The following is a 12,790-nucleotide window of genomic DNA, read 5'->3' as shown; positions in this document are numbered from 1 at the left end:
ATTGAGTAGTGACATTTTGAATGTCTAATCTGATCTTTTTCCATCCAAGAAAAGATATCCTCTTGGGATTTGGGCGTTCGCATATGCAGTATCTTACTGAGATGGGAAACAAAGATTTAAGGCTGAGAGTTTAGGCCTGTATATATTAATTTCTTCCATGGAAGTATATGCCATATGAGCTAAGAAAAGAAGAAAACAGGCAAAAGATTAATTAGGGGATCCTCACAATGTACAGGCAGAGCAAAACCAAGCTATAAAGTTTGCTGATTTAGCGACAAAAAGGGGTAATAAGAAAATGAGTATAAAAGGAAGCCAAGAGAAGAGAGATTTTTAAAACCTCAGTTTGGAAACAAGATGTATGCGGGGGCTTCCCTGGTGGCGCAGTGGTTGAGAATCTGCCTGCCAACGCAGGGGACACGGGTTTGAGCCCTGGTCTGGGAAGATCCCACATGCCGCGGAGCAACTAAGCCCGTGTGCCACAACTACTGAGCCTGCGCATCTGGAGCCTGTGCCCCGCAACAAGAGAGGCCCCCACAGTGAAAGGCCCGCGCACCGCGATGAAGAGTGGCCCCCGCTTGCCTCAACTAGAGAAAGCCCTCGCACAGAAACGAAGACCCAACACAACCATAAATAAATTAATTAATTAAAAAAAAAAAATGCATGCGGATAGAGAGGAGTCCATGGTGTGAAATATTGCAGAGTTAGAAGTAGGATGGCCACAGAGAACAAACTGTTTTTGACAATGAAATTTAAACAGTATTTAAACAGGTGAAATCAGAGAGATTTTGACTATGTAAGAACTGAGTATAAATGATAAAAAATGGAAATAGCATATTTTCTTCTTCGAAGAAGCATAGTGAAGAAGAGCAGCAGAATAACGAAGGGTATATTCAAAGAGAAGGCAGATTATCATTCTGTTTTTAGCATGAGAGACTTTTGAAAGTGTAGATGGAAGGAAGTAAGAAGAGAGAAAATTTGAAGAGATAGGAAAAATGAACTGATTAATAATATGTAGTCTAGTAGAAGGTAAAAAGAGAAGTAATTCAGCTTCCAGGTGTGTACCTGGGGAGGTAGACAGCATCTGAGGAGAAAAACAAAGCCAACATTTATTCAGCATCTATTTGGCCAGGCACTGGGTCTGGATCTTTTAAGTCCAACTTTATTTAGACAAATGCTTTCCTCATTATTCTCTAAGGTAATAAGATGTTATTGCCAAATGTTTTCAAAATAAATATTTGATTTAGAAATAATTGGTTTCAAGAAGAAAGTTGCTCGCAATCAAACATTTCCATCAACATTGCACCCAAATCCATTGCTCACTCATTTTTGTCAGTCAGCAAATATATATCAAACACCTGTTATGTGTCAGACACTATTCCTGGTATAGTGAATTAAAAGATAAAGAGAGTGATGATACGACTTCTCAATGATCTTATACTCCAGATAGGTCAGATAAGTAACACTTGTCTGGAAAAAAAAGAAAATAACATAATACTCTGGCTTTGAGAATTGTTGTGAGGAGGATAACATATATAGCATGAACGACAGTAGCTGTAGAGCTATGTAAGTTAGTAGTCTGAAAGCATTTTCTCTAAGAAGACACTTGATATGAGACCTGAAAATAAGAAACTAAACCATTTAATTTTGTAGACAGAGCATTCCTAGAAGAAAGAACCATCAAGTATGAATTACCAGAGAAGAAAAAAGAAATACTTGGTGTATTCAAGAAACAAACAAAAATTCACGGTGACTGTGATACACACAATACTAGGGTTAGTTTAGAAGGAGATGCATTTGGATGGTAGGCTGGAACCAGAATATGTTGAATATTAGCGGTGGGAACTGGTCAGATTAGAGGTGTATTTTGAAGTTAGAGAAAATATAGAGGATATAGAGGAATCAAAGATGATGTCAGGATTTAGTCATACAACTGAATAGATAGAGGTTACATTTAATGAGCTGGAGAAGACATGGGTAGACTGTATTTTGATGGAAGATTTTTAAATAGAAATCAATAGTACCTTTTGGATATGGCAATTTGAAGATATTTATTAGTGATAAACATGAAAAGAAAACGGAGGCAGAAATTTGGTGACTATTAAAGAAGTGAATGCCAGCAAAGAAAACTGAAGGAGGATAGTGAGATAGGGGGGGAAAAAATCAAGCTATGTAGTATCACAAAAGACAAAGAGAACAGTGTTTCTGGAGGGAAGCATGGGAGCGAGCTTTTTAGGGCACTGTGTGTCTACAGTGGTTGTTTCATGTCATTTTACATTTGTCCAAACCCATAGATTGCACAACACAAAGAATGAACTGTAGTGTAAACTATGGGTGATAGTGATGTGTCAGTGTAGGTTCATCAGTTGTAACAAATGCATTACTCCGGGGGAGGATGTGGATAATCGGGGAGGCTATGCGTGCATGGAGCCGAGGGTGTGTAGGAAATTTTTGTACCTTCTGCTCAATGTTGCTGTGAATCTAAACTGACTCTAAAAAATACCCTATTTTTTAAAAAAAATGAACACAAGACATTGGCTATTGGCTTAAGCATGTGGATGGCCACCAGCAACCTGTTTCAGTAAAACTATGTGTAAGAGAGTCCTGTTGGAGTTGGTTTAGGATGGAAGAGGGAAAAGTAAACTGCAAATATGGGATATGACCATATCTTTCTAGAAACTTTGCTGTGAGATGGATATAGTTTGGCAGAGTTACCAAGCACTTAACTGATTATGTTTGAAGTCTTTTGGAAATTATATGTATTTCCTTTGAATGTGACACTGAATAACATAGAATACTATATATATAGCATGCATATTAGAAATATATATATTCTATAAATATAACCAGTATAACCATTTGTATATATTTTAATATCCTTTTAATGTATTCAGTTCTCTGAAAAAATATATTTTTGTCTTACCTGTCCTATGCGTCTGTTTATAAATACAATTAAATATGTAGCATAATTTAAAATTGCACAGTTTAACAGAACATCTACCTACATAGTAGTTATTTTATATGAACGCATGCCTTATTACAGGACTCTAGACATTAAGTCTACTTACTACATACTCCCTATAACTTTTGAAGTTGATTAATTTCAGCTGAGGTTTAGGAGCAAGTTTACTAAATTATTTTTATCGTATCCAGTGTTTAATGACTCTCATTTTTAAAAAATTAGATTGCTTAATAATCCACAAACAAGCTTTACACTGCGTTACAGATTTATTTATTTTTTGTTTCCATTTTACTTAACAAGGTGTTTTAACCATTTATTCTATTTAATCATGTCTTTGATTACTGGTGTTTTATCATCTTGTACTTAGACATATACATTACATGCTCTAATTTTTCTTCATTGATAAAAGTGTTATAACTTTCACTAATAAACAGATTTAATTTGTAACTAACTAGGGTCATTTAACTCCTTCCTGCTTCCAGTCAAAATATCAAGATTTATATTTAACTATTTGAAATTGATTTTGTATCTATCCAAATGTATCTTTTTTCATGAAAATGGTTTATTTCAAGAAATAAACTATCTAGCTTACTGCCTCTGCACCCCTTCTGTTTTCTCACTTAGGGCAACTCAACCTCTGACTGTTGAATCTCGCTACTATTTGTGGATTCAAAATTTTCAAAAACTACTGAATTTCTATTTTCACCTAGTCCCGTAATTCTAGCAATTGTACATCAGCCATGATCAACCAACCAGGCCCTTACTTACACTAAGTTTCTAATAACATGGTCTCCATGTTACTCTCGTATGCCTGGACACTTGACATGATATTCTAGTTATGACCTAGTTCTTTCAGTAGGGGATCTTCCTCCTTATTATCAGACCAGCTGTATTCTCAGATTTACTCCTGCGCCTTACCTGGGACACCATATAATGTTGTTCTTTGTTATTTCACTGTGTCTGTGCCCTGTTTTTATCTTGTCTTTGCACAATACATAAAATAGGGATAATAGCATTGCATCCTTTATTGCTAAGAATGTTTGCAAATAACTTAGAAATATACTCATATCTTGTAAGTGCTCATGCAATGTTAGTAGCTATTATTATAAATAATATGCATGTAAATGTTATCGGACATAGAGTATTCATGATATCATTAGGATAACTTTAGAGCTGCAGCCCCAGACTAGAGGAGATTTGATTCTTGAAAGAAAAGAACTGAACTGGGTGAGATTTGCCCAAATATAATATGACTAAAAATTGGAAAAAATTTGTGCAAATAGTGTAAATCACTGCTTCTTTCTTTTCAGAAAAACTGAGGTCACTTGGTAAATCAATATGCTCTGGGGAGGTTATCTTGTTTGTATCTGAAGTATGTTTTTATAATTTTTATTTAACCATATTTGAAAGCCCTTAACAATTAAAGACACCATATTTTGACCCTGAATTCTTAAGGCAGTTCTATAAAGTGACACTTATGTTCGTTTTTGTGGGGAGGAAGGATTTGTCTTGATTGCTGATTTGCCTTTTATATCATTTGATGTTTTACAATAGTGACTTATCTGTAAGTTCAAGTAAAAAAAATGTGCTGATGTGGAGAAATAAGCAAGAACAGGTTTGTTTTTCAACTTTTGTTCTCTAGCTGAGGCAAAGTTAAAAAAAAAAAGACTGAAGTTTTATAGGATGAACTCATACCTCCCAGATGTGCATATTATTAAAAAAAAAAAAAGGAAAGTAGTTAATTTTCTATTCTTTAAATATTTCCTAACAAGTCCTCAGGACAAATTAATTGATAACATTTTAAGAATTATCTGGAAAATAAAGCTTAAGCAAAGGGCAGCTTTCATAACTAAATGGATAAAATAAAAAAAATTTTTGTTTGCTTTGCAGTAAACTTTAATTTTTAGAATACTTTTGATTTATAGAAAAAATGAGAAGCTAATTATAGAGAGTTCCCATATACCCTCGCCCAGTCTCCTCCATTATTAACATATTATAAAACATGGTACATTTGTCACAATTAATGAACAAACATGAATACACTATTATTAAAGTATCTAGTTTATTCAGATTAACTCACTTTATACCTAATGTCTTTTTTCTCTTCCAGGATCCCACCCAGAGTACCACATTACTTTTAGTACTGATGTCCCCTTAGGCTCCTCTTGGCTGTGACAATTTCTTAGACTTTCCTTGTTTTCTTGTTTTTGACCAGGAGTTCTCAAAATTGTAAGCACGAGAATGATGACTTCCAGGTTCTTTATATGTTGGAGCTGAAACTGGAGGTCTAAATTATATTTTCAACTTTTCACTGGTTAATGTTGCTCCACTCTATATATTTGAAAAGAGAGATTATGGTTTGCCACATTGCCTTAGCAGTAATTTTTAATTAAATATTTGATGAGCAAGAATTAAACAGCAGGTAAATTTGTTTTTAATTGTTTTTTATTTTTAAAACTTTTTTTAACATGAGATTAAGAAAACTGTGATACCATATGCTTGTGTAGGAACATGTTCCGTGCATCTGTTATTTTACTGATTGATTAGGAATATGTTATGGGAATGTGAATCGAAACCTCTCTAGTTGCTGGCATCTATCACAACCTTAGTCCTAAAGAAATGGTAATTAGCTACCAACAGTGAAAAGTCAGTTTTAGCAAAAACAAATACTAACTTCCTGAAGTAGAATATAAAACCATGCTAAAATAAGGTTTCTTTTTTGGTTTTGCTTTCTAAAAAAACAGAAAAAAAGCTAAATCAGAGAATAAAAGTTATCAAAAAATAAAAATATATCCCTAGCTTAAAATGACCTAAATGAAATAGATACAAGCCAAAATGATAGAGAACACAAAATTTATGTAGTAGGAATCCTCTCTAAGTGAAATATGGTTAATTAAATTTCTAAAACAATGTATCCAATATCAAAATAATGTTAGTACATATTATTTTAATTCTTCTCCAGATATTTGTTAGGTACCTACTACATACTAAATCCCTTTGGAGAATAAACACAAGAATGATACAGATTTTTCTTTGAAGGAACTGATGCTCAGAATATAATAGAGTAGATACATCTGTAGGGAATGTTAAACAGCGTTCAATCCAACATCCACATTCAGAGACCAGGAAACTGAAGACCAGAGAATTAGTTACAAGATGAAGGTCATAATCTCAAAATCCTGGTTCCTTGTTATAGTAGAAGAAAATAAGACATGTATTAAAAATAATAGCAGCAAAATTATAATACAAAGGATAGTGTGTTATATGTTACCAGAAAATACTGATAAAATGCTGTGTGTATGAAAATTGTTTCATGTAAAGAAATTCAAAAACAACTTCTATATTATTTGGAAATTACTATTTCAGTACCCGAAGTGATGTTCTCAGGGTTAATAGAGATCAAGATGCTTACCAGAACCTGAAAATATATTCAGATTATTTAGCTGTTTAAAGAAAAAATTAGCTTGACTTATCACATTAGCTTCTGACTAGAAAATCCTGATATTTGTCTCTATAGCTTTCTCCCTATAGATAGCTCCTGTCAAAATATTTCACATGTAATCACAAAGTCTTGGCCAAATATCTCATACCTGTCTTCAATGTTCCTGTTCCAAATAGGTATCAGTAACACTTATCAAATACTGAGTAAATAGTGTGCTGGAAACACAACACCTTTAGTAAGCATCTGTTTCCAATAATATGGTCTCAAAATAGTAGTTAGTAGAATGTGTATAATTTTACAACTAGTGTGCTTGGCAGTAGCACTAAAATCAACATTTGGTAATAAACTTATTTCTGGCAGTATGTATTATTTTTGTCAAAGACAGTGTATGTGTTATGTTTGAAGAAATTCTCACAAGCTATATATTGGGACAGAAAATATGCAAGACTGTGGTAGGCACCTCCTTAGATAACTCCTAATAATGAATTTGCCTCCCTGTATTCTTAGCCTTGTTAGTGTGTATTGGACCTAGTGACTTGTTTCTAATGAATAGAATACACCATATATCACATGATATCACTTCCGTAATTAGGTTACAAAGGGCTGTTTCTGCTTCCTAGCCTTCTCTCTCTTGCCCTCTTGCATACTATGATGCAGGAAGTTACCATGTTGTAAACTGCTTTATGAAGAGACCCATGTGGCAAGGAACTGAGAGAGGCTTCCAGATAGGAGCTTGTGAGGAACTGAGGACTCAGTTCAAAAACATGGGAGGAGCTAAATCCTGCCAACAGTCAGGTGTGTAAACGGGCTTGGGGGGCGGGGTACCTAATCTAGCCTTGCGATGACTGAAGCGAAGTAGGCACAGATTCTTGGCTCATAGAAACTGTGATGTAAATAATTGTGTGTTATTTTATGCCTGTAATTTTGGGGGTAATTTGTTTCATAACAATAAATAACTAATACATGGTTTTAATGAAAAATGTATGCTATTGACAACATTCATCATGATGTGCCAGGATAAAACTTTTTTTCCTAATTGTTATTATGACAGAGTAAATTGCCTCGCCCTCAGTCACTATGTTAAGGATCAGAAAATGAACTAAGGTACAAAAAACAGAATTGACAATTACCTACTTTCCAAGGGGTATTTCCATTTAAAAAGAATCAAACACGAGAAAGACATTTTAAGTTCAATAAACACAATTGAAATTAAATCACATTGGGAGCAACCCATTCTTGCTTCCAAGAACCAGCCCACCAATCTCACTTGAGTAATAGAAAAAAACAGGGAGACATAAATGTACCTTGAATTCTTACTAAGGAGTAAAATAATTCTTGGAAGAGGACAAAGGTTCTCTTCACTATGACAATGACCATCTGCAAGTTATTTCAAGGTTCTGAATTCTCATCTCAGCAGAAAATTAATTATAAGACTATCTCAGCTTTTAATGGATTTTAAATGATATAAAAACCCTCTCCATATTTTTAATGTATAATTCTTTTATATTAATAGCAGAACAGTTATGAGAAATAAACTTTATGAAGCATACAGAACATCAATAACTCTCCATGTATTTGAAGTTCTATGCTTACATTTTTCAATGTATGCTCTGAATAAGATTTTCTCATAAGAAGCATTTGCAATCTAGCTGAAAATACTTAATAGAAACTTGTGTTATTTCTTTAGAATGAATGCTGACTATTTTTCTCTTTCTTGCTTGTTTAGCACAACCTTTTGTTCAAAATTTATTTGAAAGTCATTTTCGTAACTGTAACACCAATATTTTCAAGTATAAGAAAATGTTTTGTTTGCTAATCTAAGTGGCAAAATTGTTCTAACCAGTGGTTGTATTGTGTACAATAGTTCCAAATAAGTTATGGAGCCCAAGGAAGCATTTGTGAAGTGTTTACAGTTAATAATGATTTGGGGAAAATGTGGGTTTTTTTAGATGTTGCAAAACTGCAACATTATACCAACCATTACAGATTTCACCAAAAGTAAATTAAAGAATCAAAGAAATAATCAATTATGTAGTTTGACTATGGGCCATCTATACCTCAGTTTTTTTGGTTTTTGTTTGTTTGTTTGTTTGTTTGTTTGTTTTTAAATTTATTTATTTAATTTTGGCTGTGTTGGGTCTTCGTTTCTGTGCGAGGGTTTTCTCTAGTTGCAGCGAGCGGGGGCCACTCTTCATCACGGTGCGCGGGCCTCTCACTATCGCGGCCTCTCTTGTTGCGGAGCACAGGCTCCAGATGCGCAGGCTCAGTAATTGTGGCTCACGGGCCCAGTTGCTCCGTGGCATGTGGGATCTTCCCAGACCAGGGCTTGAACCCGTGTCCCCTGCATTGGCAGGCAGACTCTCAACCACTGCGCCACCAGGGAAGCCCTATGTTTGTTTGTTTTTTATACCTCAGTTTTAATATTTATTAAAATGGAAGTAATATAATGGTATCTATCTCAAGTGGTTGTTGTTAGGAGTAAAGGAGTTACAAGTAGAGCATTTAAATAGTATCCAGCAAATACAAAGTATTGTATGTATCGTCTATTATTTTTGTTTCATTTTTAGTATCATAATTCTGGCAGGAAAATACAATTGTGTTGTTTGGTGCAAAGAATGCATTCAGATATACTGACCATAAAAAATGATGTAACTCACCAAAACAGTACATGCTGACCCATGTACAATTTGCCATATAGTTAATTTAGATTAAAAAATATATATCCTTTTATTCAATAACTAAATATAGATAGGTAGATAGAAAGACAGTAAGTGGAAAGATACAGATAGACAGGTGATAGATAGATAGATAGATAGATAGATAGATAGATAGATAGATAGATAGATAGATAGATGATGATAGATAGATAGATAGATAGATAGATGATAGATAGATAAAGATAGGATGCCTAAAATACTCCAGACAATTGTCTTGACAAAATAATATACAAAACAACCAAAATTTCTTCCTCTTTTTGAGATTATATTTCAGTGTGTGTGGGGTGGGGGGGAGTTGCAGGGATATAGAAGATAAAATACCTATGTAGTATGCTAGGTGGTCATGAATGTTAAATAATACAGGAAGAAAATTAAGAGAAAGAAGGGACAAGTAGTGGAAGTGTGGGAGGGAATGCTATAATTTTAAATAGAGTGTTCAGAAAAGGACTCCTCAAAGAAGAAACATTTGACCAAAGACTAAAGGAGGTGAGGAACAAGCCACATGGATAAGGGAGAGTGCTCTTCAGACATGGAAAACTGTTAATGCAAAGGTCCTGAGGTAGAATGGTACCTGGTGTGTTACAGGAAATTTTAATAAAATATCTTACATTAATATCTAATGTAAAATGATCACAATAATTCTAATACCTAGAGGATATTTTAAATATTTCTACTTAAATACATGGCTCTTATTAAATTAAAATTATAACATTTACAGTAAAAGTTTAGTAAGTTCAACAAGTCAAAAATGTATATAGCTTTTGAACTTTACAATGCATTTCTCATTCATTACATCGTTTAGTGGTTTCAGAAACCCTGCAAAATACTATTCCCTTTATAAAAAGTAAGATAATGAGGTTCAGATAATTTAGGTAATTTGATCAAAGTTACCTAGGATATTAATGAAGAAATATAACTGTAACCCACATCAGCAACAAAATTCCATTTTTTTCTTGTTGGGTAACAGTTCTAAATTGCAAGAAGTTCTCATAAATGAGATGTATGATATTTACTGCATTTAAAGATTTTTATATTGATCTTATGAAGTACATTCATATTTAAACCAAGACTCTAAAATCTGTAATTCTGTGTCATTTCTCATCTCAACTTCATATCAATGAAACAAAATATTCTTGAAAAATATTACTACAGAGTTTAATGCTTATTTTTTAACTATTGTATTATCTGTCTTATTTTCTCCAGTCATAAAAAGGTTGATATATTAATGGAAGAAGGAACAATACTTTAAAACAGAATAAACAGATAACTACACATACACACACATATGAAGTGCTTGTTCTGACCGCAATAAATTTATTTCCATCCCGTTTTCATTTGTTAAAGATGAAGACAACATATTCATTTAAAGGCAGAGCTATGAAATTTAAGCTCACACAGAATCTTACAGCCAAGTAGGTTCTATACTTGCCATAGATTAAGTTTGACTTACTATGGAAATATAGTGCTAAAAACTACCATTTGAAAAATTCCAAGTTATATAGTAGAAAGTAATTACTCTGACAACTATATATTATGATATGGTATATATATTAAGTAACTACGATGCTCTCTCTACAAGCATATCTTAAGTTAATTAGGAATACTTGAATTTTATATAACCAATCAGAAAAATGACAGAACACAGTTTTATTTTGATATATTTTTGATAACCATGTTACAAACTTAAAATCTGTCATTAATTTGTCAGAAGTATATTCCTAGGCTATGTAAATTTTATAATTGCTTTAATAATTACATTGTTATATACAAAATAAAGTCACAATATAAATAAATTTTGATATTAAATATTGTATAGAATACAAGGAATAATCACTAATATCTGTTTTATAACTTCTATCATAAAGAAAAATTGAGCTAAATTATAACCTGTGTGAAATATTCTATTCCAGTTTTAGAAAAGCTTTTAAAAGTATTCATGAATTCTTTTAAAAGAAACACTTGCTTTGTATCAACTGAGACACTTTGTTATATTTCTGTCTACATGTATACGCTGAACTTAAAGGATGAGTATGTATGTCCAGTAATTTAAAAAGTAGTTTAAAAATCCTGTCATGGACTGAGAGTGGCATGGACACATATACACTACCAAATGTAAAATAGATAGCTAGTGGGAAGCAGCCGCATAGCACAGGGAGATCAGCTCAGTGCTTTGTGACCACCTAGAGGGGTGGGATAGGGAGGGTGGGAGGGAGGGAGACGCAAGAGGGAAGAGATACAGGGACATATGTATATGTATAACTGATTCACTTTGTTATAAAGCAGAAACTAACACACCATTGTAAAGCAATTATACTCCAATAAAGATGTTAAAAAAAAAAATCCTGTCATGAATGAGCTGTACTATTAAATACCACCTAAAAAATTAGCCTTTCTACTTTAAGTTGAATTTCTTCTCTCCAGCAGATGCATTGATTTGCATATAAATAACCATTTCCATCATTCAATATATAGATTCACCACTGTAGTAGACATGTTACTTTTTGCTAACCACAATACTGGATGCATATTAAGTTTTGCCTGCTCAGCATACATGCACTATTTTTTCTATTGGAAGCACTCCCATTTCCTTTTCCAGAGCCACAATACCTTATCTCATCCTCATGGTTCAAAGGTAGGCAGGTGACCCAGTAAGATTCAGTTTCAAAATATTTTCTGCAATTTTGGGAAAAACAGCTATATTTGGGATAATGAAGATAATAGGACAGAAATTTGGAGATATAAGGATTAACTAGCCAAATTTGAATAGAGGAGGCTCTCTGCCTTCTTGAGGGTGAAACCAATATAGGGAAAAGTAACATTAAGATTTGAGAAAATGCAGGTTCCTAAAGACAAATTTGAGCTCCTGGAGCCTGTCATTCCTGAAACTGAAACTCTAAGTTTTCCTTTTCAAAGAACCTGTAAATTTGCAGTTTGCGTTCAGTTTTTGTTGCTACAAAGAAAGAGTTTTGAATAGTTCAAAAATATTGCTATTAAAGCATCCTTTAAATAGAAACACTTTTTTAAAGGAAAAAAATCAAACTCTCTTCCATATGAATTCTTTGGGAAGAAGCTATAAATCCAGCCTTTATGTACTATAAACTTTCTAATTCTATGCTATGAAAGATACTAGTGAACTTGGTTCTTCAATTTGTAGATTACAGTGTGGTTATAATTTCAACCACAATACTTTTGAAAATCTAATTGGTTTCAATTAAGATAAATTAATATAAACCATAACCACTGTTTAGATGAAATAGAAAAACTGATCAGTTTCTTCAATCATAACACATAAAAACTGTCCATAAAATACATCAGTCCCAGCTGTATCTAGCCATATTTTTTGATTTGGGTTTTATGTCATCTTTTCATAGGAATGTTAATGCAGTGATGGGGAAGGGCCAGCCCACGCAGTTGGAAGACTTAGAGGCAAATCTTATAAACCATGTGAATTTGGATCTTATTAGACCATATAGGATATATTCAATTGTCTGCAAACAGCAGGGAAGGCTTTTTTAAAGTATCATAGTAAAGATGCATAATGAAAGCAATAAAATGCTTTCAAGTTTGATTTTTTTTAATATAAAGAAATACAGTGGCAGAATGCTAGAGATGAGACAAAACTTTTGATTACATCTTTAAACAAAATCCTCCAATTTTCAATAGCATTCTTTA

Source organism: Balaenoptera borealis (genome assembly GCF_965194805.1).
Source record: "Balaenoptera borealis genome assembly, chromosome: 4".
NCBI lineage: Eukaryota > Metazoa > Chordata > Mammalia > Artiodactyla > Balaenopteridae > Balaenoptera > Balaenoptera borealis.
The sequence above is the reverse complement of the archived record's forward strand: the minus strand, read 5'-3'. Positions refer to the sequence as shown.